This window comes from Aegilops tauschii, chromosome 1 (assembly GCF_002575655.3).
Source record: "Aegilops tauschii subsp. strangulata cultivar AL8/78 chromosome 1, Aet v6.0, whole genome shotgun sequence".
Taxonomy (NCBI): Eukaryota; Viridiplantae; Streptophyta; class Magnoliopsida; order Poales; family Poaceae; genus Aegilops; species Aegilops tauschii.
This window is the reverse complement of record NC_053035.3, coordinates 125,196,827-125,224,637: the sequence shown is the minus strand read 5'-3', so window position 1 is coordinate 125,224,637 and position 27,811 is coordinate 125,196,827. Positions and strand designations below refer to the sequence as shown.

General features: G+C 47.0%; 1 pseudogene; it reads right to left on the bottom strand.

Annotated features, from left to right (window-relative positions):
* Positions 1-409: 409 nt before the first annotated feature.
* LOC141027807 (vignain-like) overlaps positions 410-27,811 on the bottom strand; it is a 45,416-nt pseudogene continuing 18,014 nt past the window's right edge.

Below are 27,811 nucleotides of genomic sequence, written 5' to 3'. Positions count from 1 at the left end.
CCTTCAAGCTTTGCTGCAGGAGAATGTCCTTTGACAGGCCATAGAGTTCGCCTGATGACATGATAAATAGTGCGGGGCAGATACTCTAGGTCTTCAACAAAGAATTGCCTTGGATATTCAGCGTCGCGTGGCAGTGGCTTCATCATGCTCAGCATTTGGCTCATGTTTGGCTCAGGCTTCTGGAAGATGCTCTCCAAGGCATTGCGGTGAAGTTGACAACCAGGTTCATATAGTTCACCTGGAGTGGGCAGGCCAGTGAGCTCAATAATATCAAGAGCTTTGGCTTCGTGGTGTACATTGCCTGTCATCCACTCAAGGATCCATGTCTTTGGATCCCTATTGTAGCCGCGAATGTGGAGGGTGGCATAGAATTGTAGCAGAAGCTCTTCGTTCTAGTGCTCTTTATCAGTCACAAATTGTAGCAGACCAGCATCTCTGAAACAGTCAAGGGTTTCTTCCAAGCAGGGCAGGCCAGCAATAGCTTCGCAGTCTAGACGCATATGGGGAAAGATGTGCCCTTGATCGTAAAGAACACAAGAGTAGTAACTGCGCTGCTGATAGCTCTAGAACCAATCAGATGAAATTCTTGGCTTCGAGTATGGGTTCTTGTTGCTATCAAAGAAGGTATTGTGTGCAATGAAGCCATTCACATTAAACAATCCTGGTGAAGTTGCTGTACCTGGAAACCTAGGCAGCCTCGGTTTTGGCTTCTGGACCTGAGGCCTGTGCTCCACATGATAAGCAAATTGAGGTCCGGGAGCAGGAGGAGGAACCAGAATAGGCCAGCGAACCATGACAGGTTGGACGCGATCAAATGCCAGCTCAATAGTGTGTGGCCTTGGAGGTGGTACAGGAGCATCGGCATTGACATGAGATGCTAGTGGTACAATGGCTTCAGGTGCAATATTGACTTCAGGTGCATTAGAAGCTTCAGGCACATTCACTTCTGGCGCCATATTAACTTCAGGTGCCACATTTGCTTCAGCCATGACAACGTCATTGTCTTCAGTATTGGTGTTGGTGGCCGCCTTAGTATTATCAACCTCCACTTGAGTAGCTGGAGGGTCGGACACGTTCTCCTCGAGAACAACTTCTTGTTTGGTAGGGGGTGTGGCAACACACTCTTCTTCTTCTTCACGGGTTTCTTGTTGTTCTGCGGCTGATGCAGCCGGTGTATCTTCAGCAGCTTTGGCTTCAGATTCTGAGACATTCACAGTTGGAGTGGCTTTAGGAAACACTTGGCGTGATACTGAGTTGTGGTGCTCTTATCCTTCTGGAACACTCGAAAGAGTGACTTGTGGCCTTGGTCCTTTGCGAAGCCTACGAAATGTGGGCGACGCTTGTGGAGAGGGAGTTGGCTGGACCACATAGTCATCATCATCAAGCACCGGACTGGTGACTTAAGTTGGGGGAGTACTCGGTGATTCTTCTTGACGGGGGGAGTCTTGAGGGTGATCAGCCCATGAATCATCCTGAGCAATTAGCGTCAAAGGATGACCAATGCTGATGAGTTTGCTGTTCGTGAGGACAGGCGATGATACCATTTGGTGCTCAATCTGAGGAAGGACTTCATCATCATTTACATTTTCTTGGGGACCAATGTCTTCAGGTGCGGTGGTGTCAACAACTGGAATGTCTTCAGCTTCAGGAGCCTCTGTGGTAGCAGGCTCGTGAACAATTAACTGACGCTCTCGGTGTTCAGATGCAGGACGAGCAACTGAGATTGGCTCGACGACAAGGGGCTCTGTGAGAGCAGTCCGATCTTTCTTCTTTGTCTTTCTCTTCTTGGTCGGTGGAGCATCGTCAGTGGTGTTCTTGGTCTTGCGCTTTCTGGCTTCGGCTTCAGCTGCCCTTGTTTTCTTGAGTTCTGAAGCAACTATGGGGACCTTAGGTTTCGAGCCTGTCATACTAGCAGGGAAGACAATGCGAGGTGCTTCCTGCCTTGATGCTTCAGCTTGTGCCACAGCTGGCTTCTTCTTCTTGGCAGCCATCTTGGGGTCAATGCCTGGACGCCCAAGAGCCTTGCGCTTCTCAGCTTCATTATGAGCTTGAACACATTTGGCAGCGGAGAGCTTCATACGTTCTCTTGATCCTTTTGCTGCTTCACGTTTCTGTTGAAACTGCTCTTTGAGGTCATGCAACATCTGCTTGAAGTTTTGAACATCAGCCACGCTGAGCTTGGCCATGTTCTTCTTGAACTGAGCCTTCTCATAGTCAATTTTGTTCTTCAGTTCAACAATCTTCTGAGCCAGAGCCAGCTCATTTGCAATGGCTCCGTGAAAGGAGACACTGATGCCAATTGGAAGCTGAAGATCATCGATGCTGAGGTTCGCATTTTCAAACCACTCATCAATGAAGTTATTCAATATGTCCACGTCAAAGAGAGGCAAATCGTTAAGCGTGCGGTGATGCGAAGGAGAAAAAACTATATCACAGCCCTGACTAAACCAGATGGGCAAGTGACGGAGGATGTGGATGAGATGTGTGCAACGACGACGCAGTTTTACCAAACACTGTACACGTCGGAAGGCTGCACAAACATGCAGGAAATTCTGGACGCAGTCCCAGCTAAAATTACTAATGACACGCGTGCCCAGCTTGATGCTGTCTATACCGAGGAGGAGGTAAAAACCGCCCTCTATCGAATGTTCCCCACAAAATCACCAGGACCAGACGGGTTCCCTAAGCATTTTTAGAAGCATTGGGGAGTTTGTGGAGTGGAGGTCACTAGTGCTGTTTTGAAAATTGTTGAAGGACAGGAAAGTGCGGAAGGGATAAATCAGACCCATTTGGTGCTAATTCCTAAGGGAAAAAACCAGTCTTTGCTTGCACAATTTTGCCCTATCGGTCTTTGTAACGTGCTCTATAAGATAGCTTCAAAAGTCATAGCTAATCGCCTGAAGCTAGTACTTCCAGAGATCATCTCGGTAGAGCAGTCGACCTTTGTTCCTGGCTGGTTGATTACAGACAACATTATTGTGGCATACGAATGCTTGCATTTTATGAAGAGGGACATGGCTATCAAAAACCGTCATTGTGCTCTTAAATTGGACATGATGAAAGCATATGATAGGGTCGAATGGGATTATTTAAGAGCCATAATGCTGAAGTTGGGGTTCCCTCAGAGGTGGGTAAACATTGTCATGGGCCTGGTCATCTCACTCTCATATTCAGTTCTTTTCAATGGGAAGAAGTTGGAGGAGTTTAAACCTAGCAGAGGTATCCGCTAGGGAGATTCGATCTCCCCTTACCTGTTTTTGTTGGCAGCGGAGGGTCTTTCAGGCCTATTGAAAAATTTAAGTGTAGCGACCCGACCCGAATGGATCAAGTCTCTGTGCTTAAGTGTCATCCCTGGATCGGTATGCTGACACACACAGTACTCGAGGATTTATAACAAAGGTAAATCACATGTATAAAGTAACGTAAATACTATTACCTCAATCCAAATATAGCGGAAGTAACAAGGTTGTGGATTCCCATCAACACCAACGGCAAAGTTGAGTGTAGAAATCGTAACCCTAACGTATCACTTACTCGTCGTAAGATATCCTGCAACATGAAACGTTGCAGCCCGAAAACGGGTCAGCACATGGAATATGCTGGCAAATTCACACCATAGAGAAATGATGAACAAAGGCTATCACTACATGCATATATGGCTGGTGGAAAAGCTCTATGGTTATAATGTTTTTGCGAAAAGCCAATTTTTCCCTACTGCAAAGGAATAAATTTTATTTGACTATCATGGTGGTTGTTAAACATTGAGATGGTTGACAGCATCTCAATCCCAATTAAGTATCATCATTAACCCAACAGGATTAATTAAAGGAACATGATGAGATTCACATGATAATCCAAGTACTAGATACTCAAGTTGTCCATAACCGGGGACACGGCTAATCATGATTAGTTTGTACACTCTACAGAGGTTTGTGCACTTTTCCCCACAAGACTCGATCTCCTCCGTTGGATTTCTCGCACTACTTGGTGTTTGAGAAACGGATGATCGAGACACAGTCTTTCAGAAGCATTTACTCTCTACTCCGGGCAGACCGTTACACCTACAAACCCCCTACATCTGCTAGTCCACCTCTTCAAGAGCTCACACAACTTACTCAACTATGCCAGAGCCCATAATGGCTTGTGGCTGCACACGGAAGTTTCTAGCCTAAATAATCTTATGACCCCTTTGAGTCTGGGTGGCGGTCCATAGGATGATCACACGGGTACTCCGGGATATCCAAAAATACAGGCAACACTGGGTTCTCCAGGTGCCTCAATCCACCCAGTTGTTTATTTAAGTAGCCACCTTAAGTTGAACCATTAATTAACAATCTCACATCTGTCATGGAAAATTCACTCAAACCCAATCCACGTCTACGAGCATAGCATAGCAATATAAGCAAACGTAGAAGTAACTCCAAGGGTTTGATAGTAAACAGGACAATAGGTACTACCTCATCTACTTCCCAAAAACCCACATATTAATCAGATCCTAATCATGCAGTTGTTTGAGGATTGATCTAATGCAATAAAACTGGGTAATGAAAAGTATGATCAAAGTGTGAACTTGCCTGCAATGTTGATGAAGATGATTCGCACTCAATACTCTGGATAGATCTACTCGTCACACTCCGGTCAATCTATCGTAAGCAAGCAATGGTAACCACACATAAGCAATCACTCAAAAGATCAGAAAGAACGAGGAAAACAATTCGGAAAACTTCAAAACCAAGCAAATAACTCTTGCAACATAAAACAATTTCTAACGGTACCAAAATTAGATGAATTTGGCCTTATCAGGAAGTTTAGGTCAAGAGCTTTAATTTGCAAAAAGAATCAACTCAAACGGAGCTACGAAACTCAAATTACGATCAAAAGAAGTTTGAATTCAAATCTGTTCTAATTCAAATTTTAAAACTTTAAAAAACATGTTTAAGTTGTTTTACGGGAAAGAGGAGATCATAATGAAGAAGTGGGCATTGGTTTCGTTGGATTTGGATAAACGAGCAAAGAGTTGTGATCATTTGAAAATAAGGCGCTAGACTGTAAAATAAATAATTACACCTAGGCCCCTGGCCGCGAAAACAGAAACTAAAAATAAGAGCGTTCGCTGAACAGTACTAGGGAACGAATACGTTCGCTAGGAACTACTAAACAGAAAACGTTCATTAAATAACTAATCTAAAAAAACAAAACCGGCTAAAGGAAAAACTGCAGAAAGCCTAAAAGAATAAACCGGACAGGGCGGGTTTAAGGGTTTTACCGGCTCGGGCAAATAAACCGGCGGCGGCGGCGGTTCCCGGCGAAGTGCGGCGGTGAGGCGGAGCGACGCGGCGGCGGCGGCTCGGGTCCGGCGGCTCCGGTCGTCCAGGAGGGCGATGGAGAGGTCGGGGAGGGGCGATGCGTCGCGGCGAGGAGGATGGCGGCGTCGGCGGCGGTCCACAACGACGGGACGAAGCGGGGCGGCGGCGGCAGATCTCGTCGGGGCGGGACTCCGGCGAGGGCGGCGGTTGCGGCGGAGGAGGAGGAGAGAGAGGGGCCCGGGGCGGCGCCCTTTATAGGAGGGGAGGGGGCAAGGTGGCGTGGGGGAGGGGCAAGAGGAGGCCGGCGGCGGCACGGAGGCGGCGGCGATGCCATGGCGGCTCGGGACTCCGTCCCGAGCTCGGGGACGAGCGGGGCGCGGTGACGGGCCGGCTGGGCCGTGGCCTGGCGACTGGGCCGGCCCTGGTCCGGTCGGTCCTAACTTTTTTTTTAAAACTCGACGAAAAAATAAAATAAAGCGAAATTAAATAAAATAGAACCTAGGCATATAATATATCAAAATTTTTAGAAAAAGATTTTCTACGACATGAACATTTTTCTAAAGTCAAATAAAGTCCAAAAAAATTCAAATAAATCAAACAGTGCTACTGCCTTAATAAAATCCAATAAAAATCATTTTAAAAATACCAAAATGATGTCAAATTTATTTATCTCCAATTTTCGGATGTAGGGAATCATGTTCCCTATTTTCCATGTATTTTATTTTTGGAGAAAAATAATTTGAATATCACCCAAACAACTCCAAATTAAAAATAATTTCCAAAAGGACTTTGAATTTGATCCTTTGAAACTCCCAACTCATATTTCATATGTTTTGAAGAAGTCATTTTATCTTCGCTCATGAAAATCATTGAGTTGCATAAAGTTTTAGAATTGGAAATATTCTCAAATGAAATTCAATTATTTTCAACACCCCTTGTCATTTAAATAAATGGAAGAAGTCATGTCATCTTCTCTCCAGGGTTTTGTGATGAAAAGAATTTGAATTCATGGAGATCATAAAAGCAAAATGAAAGTTTGGGAAAGTCCTTTTATTCCCTCTCATTTAACTTTTCAAAAAGTTTCGAATTTCACTCACTTTCAGTCAATCAATCAAACAATCAATCAAAACTATCTATTTATTATAACATTCCAAAATTTAGAATTTTGGGATGTTACATTAAGTGAGTCATCTCAACTTGGGGGGATATAAGTGGCGTCATTGGCACCACCTGTCAATCACCTTTTATTCGCAGATGATAGCCTGTTGTTCTTCAAAGCAAATGGTGGACGGGCAACTGAGTTGTCAAACCTGTTGGATGTATATTGTCAAGCTTCAGGTCGGAGGATTAATCCTTCTAAATCAACGATATTTTTCAGCAAAGGATGCCCAACTAATATCAAAGGAATCCTAGATGTGCCAAACGAGACATTAAATGACAAGTACCTTGGTATGCCTTCGGACATAGTTACTTCAAAATTTGGTGCATTCAAATATCTCAAGGATAGATTGTGGAGCAAGGTGAAGGGATGGATTGAGAATATCTTCGGCGGGTGTAACATCCCAAAATTCTAAATTTTGGAATGTTATAATAAATAGATAGATTTGATTGTTTATTTGATTGTGGTGTGATTGATTGAGTGAAATTCGAAACTTTTTGAAAGTTAAATGAGAGGGAATAAAAGGACTTTCCCAAACTTTCACTTTGCTTTTATGATCTCCGTGAATTCAAATTCTTTTCAAATACAAAACCCTAGAGAGAAGATGACATGACTTCTTCCATTTTAGATAAATGAAAAGGGTTTTTGAAAATATTTGAATTTCACTTGGAAATATTTCAAATTCAGAAACTTCAAGCAACTCAATGATTTTCATGAGAGAAGATAAAATGACTTCTTCAAAACATATGAAATATGAGTTGGAAGTTTAAAAGAAATCCAATTTAAAGTCCTGTTGAAATTATTTTTCAATTTGGAGTTATTTGGATTTTATTCAAATTATTTTTCTCCAAAAATAAAATATATGGAAATTAGGGTAAAATGATTCCCTACATCAGAAAATTGGAGAGAAATAAATTTGAATTAATTTTGGTATTTTTAAAATGATTTTTATTGGATTTTATTAGAGCAGTAGCACTCTTTGCTTTATTTGAATTATTGATGATTTTATTTGATGTTAGAATAATGTTCATATTGTAGGAAATCTTTTTCTGAAAATTTTGATATATTATATGCCTATATAATATATTTATTTATTTGGTTTTTTTATTATTTTGTTTGCCTGGAAAATGTTTTTTAAAATGACTTCCTTTCCCCGCGGGCCAACTGGGCCGAAGCCCAGCCAGTCGGCCCAGCCCAGCGCCGCGCCCCGCTCGTCCCCGAGCTCGGGACGGACTCCCGCACCCGCACGACATCGCCGCCACCGTACGCCGCCCGGACTCCTGCCGCCGCCTCTGCTTGCCCCCTCCTCCACGCACCCGAGGCCCCGCCTCCTATAAATGCGCTGGCCCCGCCGCCCATCGCCAGATCCGCCGCTGCCGCCATCGGTTGCCCCCGCCGCCGCCGTTGCCAACCGCCGCCGCCGCTGTTCTGCGCCACCGCCTCGCCGCGCCTCCACCCCGCGCGCCACCGCCGCCACCTCGCCGCCCTCGCCCCTCGCCGTTGCCCCCGGCCACCGGAGCACCGCCGGCGACCACGCCCGAGTCGCCCGCTGTCGCCGAAGTTCAACCTCGCCGCCGCCGGTTTTGTCGCCAAAGCCGCCGAATCACCAAACCGGTAAATAAACCGCCCGGTCCGGTTTATTCTTTTTCGGTTTTCTTCGGTTTACCTTTTAGCCAGTTTTATTTTTTTAGGTTAGATTATTTAGCGAACGCTTTCTGTTTAGGAAGTTTTAGTAAACATTTTTCGTTCTGTAGTACTGTTTAACGAACGTTCGTTATTTAGACTTTTCTTTTTCTGTTAGTTTTAGTCAGGGACTTCTTTGTAGATGCGTTATTTACAGATTAGCCCCTGGTCTTCAAACCCTCACAACTTTTACACCGTTTGTCCAAATTCAATGAAACCAACGCCCACCTCTTCGTTATGATCCCCTCTATCCAGATAATCAACTTAAACTTGTTTTTGAAAGTTTTAAAATTTGAATTCAAATAGATTTGTATTTGAACTTCTTTTGATCGTAACTTGAGTTTTATAACTCCGTTTGTGTTGATTCTTTTGCAAATCGAAGCTCTTGACCTAAACTTTCTGGTAAGGCCAAATTCACATAATATTGGTACTATTAGAAATTGTTTTATGTTGCAAGAGTTATTCGATTGGTTTTGATGTTCTCGAATTGTCTTCTTCGTTCTTTCCGATCCTTTGAGTGATTGCTTAGGTGTGGTTACTATTGCTTGCTTACGATAGATTGACCGGAGTGTGACGAGTAGAACTATCAAGAGTTATGAGTGCGAATCATCTTCATCAACAGTACAGGCAAGTTCACACTTTGATCATACCTCTTTACTACCTAGTTTTTATAGCATTAGATCAATCCTCAAACAAATTGCATGATTAGGATCTGATTAAATTGTGGGTTTGGGAAGTAGATGAGGTAGTACCTATTACCTGTTTTATTATCAAACCCTTGGGAGTTACTTCTACGTTTGCTTATATTGCTATGCTATGCTAGTAGACGTGGATTGGGTGAGTGTATTCATGACAGATGTGAGATTGTTAATTAATGGTTTACTTAAGGTGGAAAATTAAATACACATCTGGGTGGATTGAGGCACCTCGGTATTCCAGCGATTGCCTGTTTTTTTATGGACCGCCACCCAGGCTCAAAGGGATCATAAGATTATTCATGCTAGAAACTTCCGTGTGCAGCCACAAGCTATTATGGGCTCTAGCATAGTTGATTAAGTTGTGTGAACTCTTACAGTGGTAGACTAGCAGATGTAGGGGATGTAGGTGGTACTGTCTACCCGATCGTAAGGTGCTAATGCTTCTGAAAGACTATGTCTCGGTCATCCGTTTCTCAAACATCATGTAGTGCGAGAATCCCAACGGAGGAGATCGAGTCTTGTGGGGAAAAGTGCGCAAACCTCTGCAGAGTGTACAAACTAATCATGATTAGCCGTGTCCCCGGTTATGGACATCTTTGAGTATCTGGTTCTTGGATTATCATGTTGATCTCATCACTCTATTTACATTAATTGGTTGGGTTAATTACTTTTTAATTGGGATTGAGATGGTGTCTACCATTCTCAATGTTTAACAACCACCATGATAGTTAAATAAAATGTATACCTTTGCAGTAGGGAAAAATTGGCTTTTCGCAAAAACATTATAACCATAGAGCCTCCACCAGCCAAATATGCATGTAGTGATAGCCTTTATTCATCATTGCTCTATGGTGTGAATTTGCCAATACATTCAATGTACTGACCCTTTGTGGCTGCAACGTCTCATGTTGCAGGATCTTACGACGAGTAAGTGATACGTTAGGGTTATGATTTCTACACTCAACTTTGCCATTGGTGTTGATGGGACCCCACAACCTTGTTACTTCCGCTATTTGGATTGAGGTAATAGAATTTATGTTACTTTATACATGTGATTTACCTTTGTTATAAATCCTCGAGTACTGTGTGTGTCGGCATACCGATCCAGGGATGACACTTAAGCACAGAGACTTGACCGTCTGAGGTCGGTCGCTACAGCGGGTAAGGAGGTCCTGGTTAAATCTGTTGCACAAGCAGTCCCAGTTTTCTCTATGTCTTGCTTCAGATTGCCAAGGGGTCTGTGCGAGCACCTAAATAAACTAATCAGGCAGTTTTGGTGGGGGAGTAAACAAGGAAAACGGAAATCGGCATGGGTAGCATGGAAGACCAGGACTCAACCAAAATTAATGGGAGGGCTAGGATTCAGAGATTTTGAATTGTTTAACATTGCCCTTCTTGCACGACAATCATGGAGGTTACCACAACAGTCGAGCTCTTTGTGTGCGCGTATGCTGAAGGCGATATACTACCCGAGCAGAACAATACTTTCAGCTGAGCTAGGCAGTCGACCCTCGCAGGTGTGGCGTGCTATCATGGAAGGGAGGGAGGTCATGTGCCAAGGATTGATAAGGAGTATAGGTGATGGAACAACAACAAAAATTTGGGTTGATAACTGGTTACCACGGAATGCAACAATGAGACCTATTGCTTGTTTGTCTGCTAACCCACCCACGATGTTAAGTGAACTCATAGATAATACAAGTGCTACTTGGAGGAGGGAGATCATTGACCAAACCTTTCTAGCGACGGACAAGAGTATGATCCTGAGTATCCCTATTTGCACTCTATGGATGGACGATTTCTGGGCGTGGAATTTTGAGAAGAATGGTATATTCACAGTGAGATCAGCTTATCGCATGTTAGTAGACACAAAGAGAAGGACAGAAGATTGGCTAAAAGGTAATGCGGGAAGTTCGGATTATGAAGCACAAGCGAATAGTTGGACCTCTTTATGGTCGATTAAGGTACCGGGGAAGATCCGTAATTTTCTTTGGAGGCTTGCCAAACATTCAATCCCTACAGAGGATGTTAGACATAGTAGGAACATGGCCGAGGAGGATAATAGTCAGTTATGTGGGATGCCAGACTCTTGGCGTCATTCATTATTGGATTTCTCAACACCACGGTGCGTGTGGGCACTAGTAGATGAGGATGCGGCTGAGTATGTCCAAGCTTCGGAGGAACCAAATGCTAAGTTGTGGTTATTTTCACTTATAGATGATCTACCGCATGCTAATCTCATCAAGCTGGTCGTCACCCTTTGGGCAATCTGGGCAGCTCGGCGTAAAGTTATACACGAGGGGTTTTTCCAAAGTCCGCATGCGGCACATGCTTTTATGATGAACTATATAGCAGAGCTAGATGCAATTGTGGAACCTAGTAGCTCTGGTGTGCAAGTTGCACCACTGGGTGCAAGGCAAAGCACAAGTAATTGGAGAGCACTGGACATGGGAGTGGCCAAGATCCAAGTTGATGGCGGGCTAGCTAGAAACGGAAGGAGCGGGGCAGCTGCAGCGGTGTGTCGTAATCATTCAGGATTTTATTTGTGTTCTTCCGCTATGGTCTTCAGGGACATAGCAGAACCAGCGGCGTTGGAGGCACTAGCCTGCCGCAAAGCATTGGCATTAGCACTCGACCTACCACTTCACCACATCGTTATTGCATGTGATTGCAATGGAGTTGTAGCAGAGATAAAGAATGGATCAGAGGGAAGGCACGGTGCTATCATCAAGGAAATTTGTGCTCGAGCGAGAGACTTTATTAGCTGCGATTTTATTTTTGAAGGACGTAGTATGAACTTTGATTCTCATAATTTAGCTAAGTTTTCTTCTTCTTTAGATGTGGGTCGGTAGTTGTGGTTGGGATCTCCCCACGACCCATTTGTAATTCCTGTAAACCGTACTCCAAACATTGAATAAAGTGTGGTTTACCCCTCAAAAAAAGGTAGAGAAACAATTATGCCTCTGGCCTGACACGGAACCTCGGGTGGTGTGGTGGTCAGGAACTCAGCATGCCCCTTCCCACATCTTATTTGCGTCTCTGGTCACATCTTATTTGCGTCTCTGGTTCAAATCGTGGCAGCGCGTACTCTTTTGCGTCTATTTTATTTCTCTGTTCAACTGACAAGTGGGACCAACAGGGCAGAGGCGAGCTCTAAGGCGCACATACATGCAGTTTAACATGCATCGTTAAGGTTAACGAAAATTGTACCAAAATGTGATGTTAGATAAGTTAGTGTATCACCGATTCTGTTAGTTCACTGCAAATTTCTGTACTGCATGTGTAATTAAATCTATTAATAAAGCTAGCCATGATGGCCTTCCCTAAAAAAACTCTATTAAAACTAGTGGTTGAGGTGCGATGGCATACATCTGAGACGGTCTTGTGCGTTTCTATCTTATCTACCTACAACTAATTAAACAAAGAACTGTTGAAGATTACATGAGCCAAACAAATGCATGTTGTAAAGTCAAGCAAATGGGCCTAAATCTACTTGCACATGCAGCCAAAAAAGGAACACCACCTCCATCTAAAAAAAACCTTTTCTCACCTTGCCCAACCACCGACTGCCACTTGGCATAGCCCATAGCTTGCCCTTCCTTTCCCTCTCACCTAAAGCTAAGTATTTAAGAATATATTTATGTACTTCAAATGCACACATGAAATCTAAGTTGGAGAACTAACGTCATATATATTGGGGTCTAAAATACTAAGTGTTTTTACAAAATAATTTTATTTAGTCTTCTACCCCTCCCCCTCCACCCAAAAAAAACCAAGCCATATAAACGACCCGAAATAAAACCGTGGTAATTACATACTTGGTAAGATTTTTAACAAAGCCGTAATAAACTTGCAATAGACATAAAATTGTCGAGTACCAAACTGAACAAAGTTATGCGAGTGTGCCTAACAAAAACATCACCACACAAAGAGTAGGAGCAACCAACCATCAAGTTCTATAGCAAGGTTCTCCATGGTTCCGAACATTAACATGATGGCAAAGGCAAAATAATAGTCAACAAATGATGATAGCAGAGGTGCTCTTCTACCACGCAGAATGTTCAGTTCTATTAACTAGCAGCCCTAAGAACAAGGAGAATAAAAGACAAGACTCATACATAATAGATACTCTAAAGACATAGCAAACCAGCAAAAATGCAGAACATCCATATCAAGCACTTCCTATGGCCCTACAAAAATGGAGGACCCTGAGTTGCACCATCTTCTTCTCTCATCTCATCCAATAGTGGAAGGGGAATACAACTCTACTGGAGGTAATACTTAGTAATCCACATGTTGATTTCTTGGTCATCCATGCTTTTTAGATATTCTAAGAACTTACCATCGATGTCACAATGAAACACACGCCCACGACCACGATTGAGATGGATTAGCAACTTACCTCATTGAGCACAACCATCCTAGGGAACCACATAACCTTCGAACATGGTATTGGAGCAAATGCCGACAAATTAATCTGATGCTTGAAAGTCTAGGTTTTTGTTTCAATGTTGTAGTCTTCTATTACCCAGACATCTATGGACATTTGGTCACGGCTGACGCTGCACAAAGCAAGAGTGCCATCCATCTTCAACAACTCATGGAAGCTCAGCTGGAACAGATGACCCATTGACCAAAATGTTTTGGCTGCTATGTTGAACACCATTATTGTGCAACCGGGAAGACCCCATTAGGTTGCCAAGGTGGTGGACTGGTGGACACTAGAAAACCCGACGAATTCGGCATGCCCGCACATAGCAGAATTTTCATTGGTGTTGTTTTCGTGATATTCCCTTCTACGAAGCAACTTGTGTCACTGGATCCCACTGCTACAATGTAATAAAATGTCATAAAGGTTGTTTCTGCTGTGTCATAGTATGTCAGAGTAGAGGTATTCTTTAGATGGTTGGTGCAGATAAAAGCCGACGATGTGATGCACAAATCAATGTAGGCCTTGGGGTGTCCCTAAGGGAGCACACTCACGGGTAACCAGGTTGAAGACGAAGAAGTTTTCAGGAGGAGTGTGAAGAAGTTTACACACTCACGGATCCATGGGAGACAAATTATGAGGCCATAATGGATAGCTTGGAGTTTATTGTAGGCCTGGACCATGGGGTAATAGCTGTTGCTGGCTTGCACCGGTGTCGAGAGAAAACACGAGGCGGGTGGTCTGTGGCTAGATGACGTGGATGAGTAGCGGGAGCAAGGGCTGGCGGCAAAAGTGGTCTAGCATGAACTTATCGGTGAAGGTGGCATTACGCCTCCACTGGTTGCTGATGCTCCATCAGATCTGGTTCCGAACAACTAGAAACAAGAGAGATGTAAGAATGGTGCATAATGGATTTGCCGCAGGGGCGAAAGGATTTTCAAAAGTGACAGCTCACCATTGTCAGACTCCGTCCACCCTAGGTGAAATCCTCTCTCCCCTACGACAAACCGGCCGTGCACTATTCTTACATCTCCTCTCTTGTTTGTAGTTATTCGAATCAGATATGATGGAGCACCAACAACCAGTAGTCACCATGCCAGGCCACGGAGTCGCGACCGTACTCGACAAGCTTCCCGAGTTGATCATTGTCAAAGAGATCCTCGTCCGTTTGCCGACCAGGGACATCATGCGCTATCGTTGTGTCTGCAAGTGGTGGTGCAGTGCCACCTCCACTGATAAGTACATGTCGTACCACCACCGCCGTCAGCCCTTGCTCCCACTGCTCAACCATGTCATCCAGCAACAAACCACCCGCCTCTTGTTCTTGATTTATGCTAGTGCAGGCCAACAACAGCTATGCCCTGAGGTCCGGGCCTACAATAAACTCGAGGCTGTCCATTATGGCCTCAACACTGTCTCTCATGAATCCATGAGTGTGCGAACTTCTTCTTCTCCTCCGGAAAACTTCTTCGTCTGCAACCCGGTCACCAATGAGTGTGCTCCCCTACGGATGCCTCCAAGCCTACAATGATTTATGCATCACATTGCCAATTTCTATCGGCACCAACCATCTGAAGAATACCAGGTGCTTTGGTTCTCTACTCCAACAGTGGGATCTAGTGACCCAAGATGCATCGTAGAAGGAAACATCGCATGGACAACACCCATGGAAATTGTGTTATGTGCGGGCCTATCTGATTCGTCGGGTTGTCCACCACCATCTTAGCCTGCACTTAGGACTTCACAGCTGCAAAATGATGGTGTTCAACAGAGCAGTCGAAACATTCCAGTTGATGGGTCGTCCATTCCAGCTGCTTCCACAAGTTGTTGAAGATGGATGTCATTCTTGCTTTGTGCAGTGTCATCCATGACCAAATGGACATATATGTTTGGGTAATAGAAGACTACGATGCTGAAATGAAAAACTTGTACTTTCAAGCAACATATTATTTTTTGGGGATTTGATCCAATACCATGTTCAAAGGTGATGAGGTTCCCTAGGATGGCTGTTCACAATGATGGTGAGCTGCTAATCCAACTCATTCGTGGTCGTGGGCATGTGTTTCATTATGACATTGATGGCAAGTTCTTAGGATATCTTAAAAGCATGGATGACCAAGAAATCAACCTTTGGATCACCAAGCATTACCTCTAGGAGAGCCTTATTCCCCTTCCACTATTCGATGGTATGAAAGAAGATTGTGCGACTCAGGGGCCTCCATTTCTTGTAGGGCTACAGTAAGTGCTTGATATGGATGTCCCACATCATTGCTGGTTTGTTACGCCATTAGAGTATATATTATGTACGAGTCTTGTCATTTATTCTTACTGTTCTTCTTAGGGCTACTAGCTAGTAGAACTAAACATTCTGGTGAAGGAAATATGCCCTAGAGGCAATAATAAAGTTGTTATTTATATTTCCTTATAACATGATAAATGTTTATTATTCATGCTAGAATTGTATTAACCGGAAACTTAGTACATGTGTGAATACATAGACAAACAGAGTGTCACTAGTATGCCTCTACTTGACTAGCTCGTTGAATCAAAGATGGTTAAGTTTCCTAGCCATTGACATGAGTTGTCATTTGATTAACGAGATCACATCATTAGAGAATGATTTGATTGACTTGACCCATTCCGTTAGCTTAGCATTTGATCATTTAGTATATTGCTATTGCTTTCTTCATGACTTATACATGTTCCTACGACTATGAGATTATGCAACTCCCGAATACCGGAGGAACACTTTGTGTGCTACCAAACGTCACAACGTAACTGGGTGATTATAAAGGTGCTCTACAGGTGTCTTCGATGGTACTTGTTGAGTTGGCATAGATCAAGATTAGGATTTGTCACTCCGATTGTCGGAGAGGTATCTCAGGGCCCTCACGGTAATGCACATCAATATAAGCCTTGCAAGCAATGTGACTAATGAGTTAGTTATGGGATGATGCATTACGGAACGAGTAAAGAGACTTGCCGGTAACGAGATTGAACTAGGTATTGAGATACCGACGATCGAATCTCGGGCAAGTAACATACCGATGACAAAGGGAACAACGTATGTTGTTATGCGGTTTGACCGATAAAGATCCTCGTAGAATATGTAGGAGCCAATATGAGCATCCAGGTTCCGCTATTGGTTATTTACCGGAGACGTGTCTTGGTCATGTCTACATAGTTCTCGAACCCGTAGGGTCCGCACGCTTAACGTTCGGTGACGATCGGTATTATGAGTTTATGTGTTTTGATGTACCTAAGGTAGTTCAGAGTCCCGGATATGATCACGAACATGGCGAGGAGTCTTGAAATGGTCGAGACATAAAGATCGATATATTGGACGACTATATTTGGACATCGGAATGGTTCCACGAGAGATCGGGCATATACCGGTGCACCGGGAGGTTACCGGAACCCCCCGAGAGGTATATGGGCCTTATTGGGCCTTAGTGTGAGAGAGGAGAAGGGAGCAAAGGAGGGCCCCCCCAAGCCCAATCCGAATTGGGTGGGGGGCCGGCCCCCCTTTCCTTCCTCCCCCTTCGTTCTCTCCTAATCCAACTAGGGAAGGGGGGATCCTACTCCCGGAGGGAGTAGGACTCCCCTTGGGGCACACCTAGGAGGCCGGCCTCCTCCCCCTCCTCCACTCCTTTATATACGGGGGAGGGGGGCACCCCATAGACACACAAGTTGATCATTGATCTCTTAGCCGCGTGCGGTGGCCCCCTCCACCATAATCCACCTCGGTCATATCGTCGTAGTGCTTAGGCGAAGCCCTGCGCCGGTAGCTTCATCATCACCGTCATCACGCCGTCGTGCTGACGAAGCTCTCCCTCAAAGCTCTACTGGATTGTGAGTTCGTGGGACGTCACTGAGCTGAACGTGTGCAGATCACAGAGGTGACGTACGTTCGGTACTAGGATCGGTCGATCGTGAAGATGTACGACTACATCAACCGCGTTGTCATAACGCTTCCGCTTTCGGTCTACGAGGGTACGTGGACACCACTCTCCCCTCTCGTTGCTATGCATCACTATGATCTTGCGTGTGCGTAGGATTTTTTTTGAAATTACTACGTTCCCCAACAGTGGCATCCGAGCCAGGTTTATGCGTAGATGTTATATGCACGAGTAGAACACAAGTGAGTTGTGGGCGATACTAGTCATACTGCTTACCAGCATGTCATACTTTGGTTCGGCGGTATTGTTGGATGAAACGGCCCGGACCGACATTACGCGTACGCTTACGCGAGACTGGTTCTACCGATGTGCTTCGCACACAAGTGGCTGGTGGGTGTTTGTTTCTCCAACTTTAGTTGAATCGAGTATGGCTACACCCGGTTCTTGTTGAAGGTTAAAACATCACATACTTGACGAAATATCGTTGTGGTTTTGATGCGTAGGTAAGAACGGTTCTTGCTCAGCCCGTAGCAGCCACGTAAAACTTGCAACAACAAAGTAGAGTACGTCTAACTTGTTTTTGCAGGGCATGTTGTGATGTGGTATGGTCAAGACATGATGCTAAATTTTATTGTATGAGATGATCATGTTTTGTAACAGAGTTATCGGCAACTGGCAGGAGCCATATGGTTGTCGCTTTATTGTATGAAATTTAATCGCCATGTAATTGCTTTACTTTATCACTAAGCCGTAGCGATAGTCGTAGAAGCAATAGTTGGCGAGACGACAACGATGCTACGATAGAGATCAAGGTGTCGCGCCGGTGACGATGGTGATCATGACGGTGCTTTGGAGATGGAGATCAAAGGCACAAGATGATGATGGCCATATCATATCACTTATATTGATTGCATGTGATGTTTATCCTTTATGCATCTTATTTTGCTTAGATCGACGGCAGCATTATAAGATGATCTCTCACTAAATTTTAAGATATAAGTGTTCTCCCTGAGTATGCACCATTGCGAAAGTTCATCGTACCAAGACACCACGTGATGATCGGGTGTGATAAGCTCTACGTTCACATACAACAGGTGCAAGCCAGTTTTGCACACGCAGAATACTCGGGTTAAACTTGACGAGCCTAGCATATGCAGATATGGCCTCGGAACACTGAGACCGAAAGGTCGAGCGTGAATCATATAGTAGATATGATCACATAGTGATGTTCACCATTGAAAACTACTCCATCTCACGTGATGATCGGACATGGTTTAGTTGATATGGATCATGTGATCACTTAGATGATTAGAGGGATGTCTATCTAAGTGGGAGTTCTTAAGTAATTTGATTAATTGAACTTTAATTTATCATGAACTTATTACCTGATAGTATTTTGCATGTCTATGTTGTTGTAGATAGATGGCCCATGCTGTTGTTCCGTTGAATTTTAATGCGTTCCTAGAGAAAGCTAAGTTGAAAGATGATGGTAGCAACTACACGGACTGGGTCCGTAACTTCAGGATTATCCTCATTGTTGCACAGAAGAATTACGTCCCGGAAGCACCGCTAGGTGCCAAACCCGCTGCAGGAGCAACGCCAGATGTTATGAACGTCTGGCAGAGCAAAGCTGATGACTACTCGATAGTTCAGTGTGCTATGCTTTACGGCTTAGAACCGGGACTTCAACGACGTTTTGAACGTCATGGAGCATATGAGATGTTCCAAGAGTTGAAGTTAATATTTCAAGCAAATGCCTGGATTGAGAGATATGAAGTCTCCAATAAGTTCTACAGCTGCAAGATGGAGGAGAATAGTTCTGTCAGTGAACATATACTCAAAATGTCTGGGTATAATAATCACTTGATTCAACTGGGAGTTAATCTTCCTGATGATAGTGTCATTGATAGAATTCTTCAATCACTGCCACCAAGCTACAAGAGCTTCGTGATGAACTATAATATGCAAGGGATGGATAAGACAATTCCCGAGCTCTTTGCAATGCTAAAGGCTGCGGAAGTAGAAATCAAGAAGGAGCATCAAGTGTTGATGGTCAACAAGACCACCAGTTTCAAGAAAAAGGGCAAAGGGAAGAAGGGGAACTTCAAAAAGAACGGCAAGCAAGTTGCTGCTCAAGTGAAGAAGCCCAAGTCTGGACCTAAGCCTGAGACTGAGTGCTTCTACTACAAAGGGACTGGTCACTGGAAGCGGAACTGCCCCAAGTATTTGGCGGATAAGAAGGATGGCAAGGTGAACAAAGGTATAGTGATATACATGTTATTGATGTATACCTTACTAATGCTCGCAGTAGCACCTGGGTATTTGATACTGGTTCTGTTGCTAATATTTGCAACTCGAAATAGGGACTACGGATTAAGCGAAGATTGGCTAAGGACGAGGTGACGATGCGCGTGGGAAATGGTTCCAAAGACGATGTGATCGCGGTCGGCACACTACCTCTACATCTACCTTCGGGATTAGTTTTAGACCTGAATAATTGTTATTTGGTGCCAGCGTTGAGCATGAACATTATATCTGGATCTTGTTTGATGCGAGACGGTTATTCATTTAAATCTGAGAATAATGGTTGTTCTATTTATATGAGTAATATCTTTTATGGTCATGCACCCTTGAAGAGTGGTCTATTTTTATTGAATCTCGATAGTACTGATACACATATTCATAATATTGAAGCCAAAAGAGGCAGAGTTGATAATGATAGTGCAACTTATTTGTGGCACTGCCGTTTGGGTCATATTGGTGTAAAGCGCATGAATAAACTCCATTCTGATGGACTTTTGGAAACACTTGATTATGAATCACTTGGTACTTGCGAACCATGCCTCATGGGCAAGATGACTAAAACTCCGTTCTCTGGAACAATGGAGCGAGCAACAGACTTGTTGGAAATCATACATACTGATGTATGTGGTCCAATGAATGTTGAGGCTCGCGGCGGGTATCGTTATTTTCTCACCTTCACAGATGATTTGAGCACATATGGGTATATCTACTTGATGAAGCATAAGTCTGAAACATTTGAAAAGTTCAAAGAATTTCAGAGTGAAGTGGAAAATCATCATAACAAGAAAATAAAGTTTCTACGATCTGATCGTGGAGGAGAATATTTGAGTTACGATTTTAGTCTTCATTTAAAACAATGCGGAATAGTTTCGCAACTCACGCCACCAGGAACACCACATCGTAATGGTGTGTCCGAACATCGTAATCGTACTTTACTAGATATGGTGCGATCTGTGATGTCTCTTACTGATTTACCGCTATCGTTTTGGGGTTATGCTTTAGAGACAGCTGCATTCACGTTAAATAGGGCACCATCTAAATCCGTTGAGACAACACCTTATGAACTGTGGTTTGGCAAGAAACCAAAGTTGTCATTTCTTAAAGTTTGGGGCTGCGATGCTTATGTGAAAAAGCTTCAACCTGATAAGCTCGAACCCAAATCAGAGAAATGTGTCTTCATAGGATACCCAAAGGAGACTGTTGGGTACACCTTTGTCGGTGGGAAACGACACCTATGGGATCACTGGAATCCCTTCTACGGTTGGCGGGCGCGAGGTTGTGAGAAGAGCAGGTCTGACAGGAAGCACACGGATCGTTTACCCAGGTTCGGGCCGCGAAGATGCGTAATACCCTAGTCCTGCTTTGGTGGATGTATTGAGCGTACTTATGAGGGGCTGTGCCGCGAGTTCTTCATCAGGCTGCGCCGACCACCGCGTCGCCGCCTCCGTCTCCCTACCCCATTCGCTCGGGAGATGGAGCTCGATCCACCCCAGACCCTCAGGTTGCACATGAGGGGCTGTGGGAACGGCGGCACGTGGGTCGACGTTGACTTCCCCGCTCCTCACATCATGTTCCTCTGTCGCGTATGGAAGACGTTCGCTCGCATCCACAGCCTGACGACGGGGCTCATCCTCTACTTCAAGTTAATGGAGGACGGCCTGCTCTCCGTCAAGGTCTTTAGAGATCTTGGAACTCGCCCGAAGTGCTATGTGGAGAGCTCCTCTGACGATGAAGATTCCTCCTCGAGCGGGAGTGACGAGGAGGACAGCGACAGCGACGACGAGGGCGTCGCGCAGCGGGGCGCCGACCCCGACTCCGACTGACCGCGTCGCCCCTCCCTCGGCCACGCGCCCTGCCGAGGGCCTTCCTCGTCAAGCTCTCCATCGGCGCGTTCCCCGTCGCCTCCTTGGGCGGCTGGCGTACGAGGGCCGGAGAAGGCGAAGAAGGTGGGCGGCGGCCGTCAAATCGGAGCACGCGGGCACCGACGCCTTCGTCGCGTATTGTCGGGCCGCTGCCTCATCTTCCAGCTCCTCTCCCAGCACCGGGATGCTCTCTTGGTGCCTTCTGCTTCTCGCACCTCGCCTAGGCGCTCCTTTCGCCCTCCTGCTACCTTGTTCCATCTTCTGAGGAGAGGGACAAGAAAGGGATTACGGGCACCTTATCTCTTTTTAGTTTGTAAGCCAGCAGGCATTTGTTAGATTTAAAACTTGTAATCTCCTTGCTCATGTTTTTTTCTGTATGAACTGCACCTGTATGGGACGTTTTTAATGAAAAAGGGTGTTTGCCGGGTTCTTTGTGTGTGAGCGACGCCCATGCCAAGGAACGGATCCTTGTTATTTTCAAGATAAACATCGTCGCCCGGCAACAGGCCTTGCCGCCGCCCCACTTCAGTCGACCATTCTCACGCTCTTGGCGGAGGCAGGGCGAAGTAGAGTTAGGCCCCTCGTTCATCCTCTTGCCACCGCGACTACGACCAAGTTCCGACCCAGGGGATAGCTCTTGGGTATGGGAAAAAGGAGCACGGTGGTTCAAGAATATAAACGAGGTTTCACATGTCCCAGTTCCATACAGAAATGCATAACAGGGGATGAAAGACTTATCTGAATCCACAGCCCCCGGCAACCTTGGTTTGCCGTGGTTGGATCCTTGTGTCTTCAGCCCCCGACGGCCTTGGCTTGCCGGGGCCGGAGCGCCGGTTCATTCTGTTTCTTCCAAGTGGCTCAGCAAAAGTGTCCATGTGCCCTGCGAACCAAAGAGGACAGAAAGACGCACACTCGACCTCTAGGCTAGGGGTTAGTTGCCGCTAAGTACTATCAACCCTAACCGAGGGAGAGACTTAACCTAGCATGCATGCCATAACTTAGGGCGCCAACGCTTCGTTTATTTATGCTCAGGGTCTGCGCCTGGCTTTGTACAGAGGGTTACATGCCTTGCCGGCAAAGCTTGTACAAAATGTGGCTTGCCGGGAGGCCCGGCAGCCGCGCCTTATGGGTACAACTTGCGAAGATGTTCGATGTTCCAAGAGTTGCTCACTGGGACAGCATCTTCGGTCTCCAGGCGGACTGCGCCAGGCCTGGTGACTCGTATTACCCGATAAGGGCCTTCCCACTTTGGCATCAACTTGTTGGAATTCTTGGCCGACTGAACGTGCCGAAGAACAAGGTCACCTTCCTCAAAGCTTCGGGCATGAACCTTGCGGCTATGCTAGCGGCGCAGGGCTTGCTGGCAGGATGCTGCTCTCACAGCCGCCCGAAGATGATCTTCCTCAAGGAGCGTCGCGTCATCTTGCCGCAACTGCTCTTGCTCAAGCTCGTCATAAGCGAGCATTCGAGGTGACCCATATGTAAGTTCCGTGGGGAGAACTGCTTCTGCCCCGTATACCAGGGCAAAGGGTGTCTGGCCGGTGGCTCGATTTGGCGTTGTTCTGATCGACCAAAGAACCACTGGCAACTCATCAATCCAGCGCCTTCCACTCTTGTGCAGCCTGTCAAAAGTCTTTGTCTTCAGGCCTTGCAAAACTTCAGCATTTGCCCTCTCCGCCTGGCCGTTGCTCTGTGGATGTGCCACAGAAGCGAAACATACCTTGCTGCCGAGGTCTCGGATGTATTGCATGAAGGCATGGCTTGTGAACTGCGTGCCGTTGTCGGTGATGACTCTGTTTGGCACACCAAAACGGCACACTAGCCCCTTGAAGAACTTGACGGCTGACTGTGCTGTCACCTTCCTCACGGCTTCCACCTCCGGCCACTTTGTGAACTTGTCGATCGCAACGTACAAGTACTCAAAGCCCCCAACAGCGCGGGGAAAGGGCCCAGTATGTCGAGCCCCTAGATTGAAAATGGCCAGGAGAGAGGAATGGTTTGAAGGGCTTGAGCTGGTTGATGAAGTTTCTTCGAATGGAACTGACACGCTTCACACTTGGTTACTAGTGTCGTTGCATCCTGGAGGGTAGTGGGCCAGAAGAAACCCTGTCGGAACGCCTTGCCGGCAAGGGCCCTCGACCCTATGTGGGAGCCACATATGCCTCCGTGTATCTCCGCCAACAGCTCCAATCCTTCCTCCCGGGGAATGCACTTCAATTTCACACCATTCGGTCTCTTCCTGTACATGACATCATCGACGAACTGATACATAGCAGACCGACGGGCTACTTTCTCTGCTTCTTCCTGCTCCTCAGGAAGTTCCCCTGTTTGGAGGAATCGGATGGTATGTTGTGCCCATGTCGGAGCCTGGGGCTCGACGGCAAGGACCAAAGGCATTTCTTCTGCCGTGGGAGCGGCCGTCTCTATGGCCAGGGCTTGACGGCCTGCCGGAGTCAGTCGCTCCTCGGTAGGCTCAGGATCCACGGCAACACCCTTGTCGGCAGCCCCTGGGGGCTCAACGGGAAAGTACTTGCTGGGGCTGGATTTCCTCCGTTTGTTCTGCTCCGTGGATGGTTCGACGGATGGTTGAGTTAACCGAAGCAAAAAAGTACCTGGTCCCACAGGTAGCTTGAATGCAGCGTGCTTTGATAGGTAATCGGTGATGTCGTTCTCCGCTCGGGGAACGTGCTCCGCTTGTATACCGTCAAAGCGCTCCTCCAGCTTCCTCACCTCATCTACGTAGGCCTCCATCAACGGGCTCTGATAATCTTTGTTGACTTGTCTGACGACAAGCTGCGAATCACCCCTGACGATGAGCTTCTTAACCCCGAGGTCTGCCGCGATCCTGAGACCGGCAAGCAATCCCTCGTACTCAGCAGTGTTGTTGGTGGACATCTCCCTGGGAAAGTGCATCTGGATTACATACTTGAGGTGCTCTCCGGTGGGTGCGATGAGCAGCACACCAGCACCGGCGCCTTGCAGCGAAAAAGCCCCGTCAAAGTACATAATCCAGTCGCGAGCTGTTTCCTTGCCGGGGAGGGTGGTCTCCTGGATCTCCTCGTCAGGCGTTGAGGTCCATTATGCAATGAACTCCGCCAAGACTCTGCTCTGGATTGTCGAAGTACTTTCAAACTTCAAACCAAAGCTCGATAACTCCAAGGCCCACTCCACAATCCTTCCGGTTGCGTCTGGGTTGTGCAGTATCCGTTGCAATGGGAGGCGGGTGACGACAGTGATCTCGTGGGCTTGGAAGTAATGACGCAGCTTCCTCGAGGCTATAAGGAGGCCGAAGAGCAATTTCTGCACACCAGAGTACCTTGACCTAGCCCCCTGCAGGAGGGAGCTGACAAAGTAAACCGGATGCTGCATCAACTTCTTCTTCTGCACCACTTCACTTGGATGCGCGGGCCTTGTCCCGATGGTGTCAGACTCTGTCGGGGGCCTTGCCTGGCCGGCACCAGGCCCTGCCGGGGGAATCTCTGACTTGCTATCCACCGGTCCTGCCGTTGCCACTGCCTCTTCGTCGACCTCCCTCTGCGCCACCAGCGCGGCGCTGACCACTTGATTCGTCGCCGCCAGATACAACAGCAACGGCTCTTGTGGTTTAGGCGCCACCAGTACTGGTGTAGAAGAGAGGTATTTCTTCAGATCCTGCAGTGCTACTTTGGCCTCCGGGGTCCACTCCATTGGGCCCGCCTTTTTCAAAATCTTGAAAAAGGGAAGGGCGCGCTCGGCAGACTTAGAGATGAATCGGTTCATGGCGGCAACGCAGCCAGTGAGCCGACGCACATCCTTGATCCGCTTGGGCGCCTCAATTTGCTCGATAGCCTTGATCTTGTCTGGGTTTGCCTCAATCCCACGCTGCGACACAAAGAACCCGAGAAGTTTGTCGGACGGAACACCGAAGACACACTTCTCAGGGTTCAACCTGAGGTTGATCTTGCGCAGGTTGGCAAACGTCTCTTCTAAGTCTTGTACAAGAGTTGCCCTGTCATTGGTTTTGACCAGTATGTCATCCATATAAGCTTCCATATTTCTATGTAGCTGGGGCTCAAAACCAATTTGGACTGCCCTTGCAAACATCGAGCCAACACTCTTCAACCCGAAAGGCATCCGTAAAAAGCAATACGTACCACATGGGGTGATGAATGATGTCTTCTCTTCGTCTTCTCTTGTCATGAAGATCTAGTGGTAGCCCGAGTAGGCGTCGAGGAATGATAACAGATCACACCCGGCCGTGGAGTCAACAATCTGGTCGATGCGCGGCAACGGGAAGGGGTCCTTAGGACAAGCCTTATTGATATCTATGTAGTCAATACACAGCCTCCACTTCCCGTTTGCCTTGCGCACCACCACCGGATTGGCCAACCACGTCGGATGGAGCACTCCCCTCACCAAGCCTGTTGCTTCTAACTTCCTGATCTCCTCTGTGATGAACTCATGCCGTTCCAAAGCTTGCTTCCTGACCTTCTGCTTGACGGGTCGCGCATGGGGGCAGATAGCAAGATGGTGCTCAATCACTTCCCTGGGAACGCCGGGGATGTCAGATGCTTGCCATGCAAACACATCGACATTCGCCCGCAGGAAAGTGATGAGCGCGCTTTCCTATTTGCTATTGAGGGTGGAGCTTATGGTGAAAGCCCCTCCCGTGCCATCCTCCTTGACGGACACCTTCTTGGTCTCTGGTGGCGCAACTCTGGATTTCTTGCTCTTGCCGGTGGAGCTCTCTGGCACGTCCTCGACGGTAGCACAACACTCCGAAGAGGCGCGCTTGCCGGAGTGGGTGCGAGAGGTCCTGCCGGTCTTCTTCTTCCCTTCCGGGGCTTCAGCGGCAGGAGCAAGTGCCTTGGCGGCAGTTGCTGCAACTGCTTCCCGGTAGAGTAGGTCGGCGCAGATCAATGCATCCTTCTTGTCACAAGGAACGGTGATGATGGTCATCGGCCCAGGCATCTTCAGCGTGTTGTGGGCGTAATGTGACGCCACCATGAACTTGGCTAGTGTCGGGCGGCCGAGGATCCCGTTGTAGGGCAAGGGGATCTCGGCTACGTCGAAAACGATCCTCTCCGTCCTGTAGTTCAAGTCACCCCCAAACGTCACATGCATCGTGACCTTCCCCTTCGGCTGAATCCTTCCCAGATTGACCCCTTGAAACGTGCCCATTTCCTTGAGGTCTCCATCAGGAATTTGCAGCCTCTTGATCACAATAGGTGAGATCAAGTTCAGACCGGCCCCGCCATCAACTAACATCTTGTTCACCTTGAGGTTGCGCATCGTTGGTGAAACCAACAACGGCAAGCACCCGACCGCAGTTGTGCGATCAGGGTGGTCCTCAGCGTCGAAGATGATAGGCATACTGGACCACTTCAGTGGCTTCTGAGCGTCGAATGATGGCTCCGCTGCTGTGATCTCACGCGCCCACTGCTTGAGCTGGCGGTGAGAGGTATGCAGCGAGGCCCCACCATCGACGCACATGGCCTCTGTAGCCTTCTGGAACTCATGCTCGCCGGACTCGTCGTCTTCGTCATGATCATCGTCTTCCTGCTTCTTGTCGTGGCCCCGAGCGGGCCTCTCTTGCTGGTTATCCTTGCCGCGGCGACCTCCTTGGCCGCCACACTTTTTGCCGGATCCCTCGGCACCATCCTGGCCCTTCTCCTTGTCCCGCCTCTCATACTCAGCTTTTTTCTTCCCAACAAGTAGCTCGACTTGTCAGCAGTTCTGGAGGTCGTGGCCCTTGGTGCGGTGGATCTTGCAGTATTGCTTGTCGGAGCCTCCTGGCTTGTCGGCAGCCGCCAAGTCCCGGCAAGCGGCGCACCCGGCTATTTCCTTGTCGGGTCCATCTGCCTTGGCCTTCTTGGCAGCGCTGGTGTCCTCGGATCCCTCGACGACAAGCACGGTCTTATCCTTGCGTTTCCTATTGCGGCGCCGGCCCTTCTTTGTCGGGGTGGCAGTGTCTTCGTCCATAGAGTCGGTTTCCGCACCGGCGTCCTCGCCGGGGTACTTCCTTCCCTCTTCAGCCCGGGCGCATCTATCAGCCAGAACATAAAGTTTGGACACATCCTTAACCTTGTTCATCGCTAGCTCTTCACGCATCTTGCGATTGCGATGTTCTGATGGAACGTGCTAATCACGGCGGCGGGATGAACGTCGGGGATGTTGTACTGCACCCGGCTGGACCTCTGTATGTACTTGCGCAAGGTTTCCCCTTCCTTCTGGGGAATGATATGCAAATCACTGGCCTGGCCATGAGCTTGGTGGCCTCCAGTGAAGGCACCAACGAACTCATGGCACAGATCCGACCAAGAAGAAATGGAATCCGCCGGCAAGTGCATCAACCAAGACATGACGTTGGGCTTCAGTGCCAACTGGAAGTAATTGGCAAGCACCTTGTCGTCACGAGCTCCAGCAGCTTGCATTGCGATGGTGTAGATGCTGAGGAACTCTGACGGATGGGTCTTGCTGTTGTACTTCTCG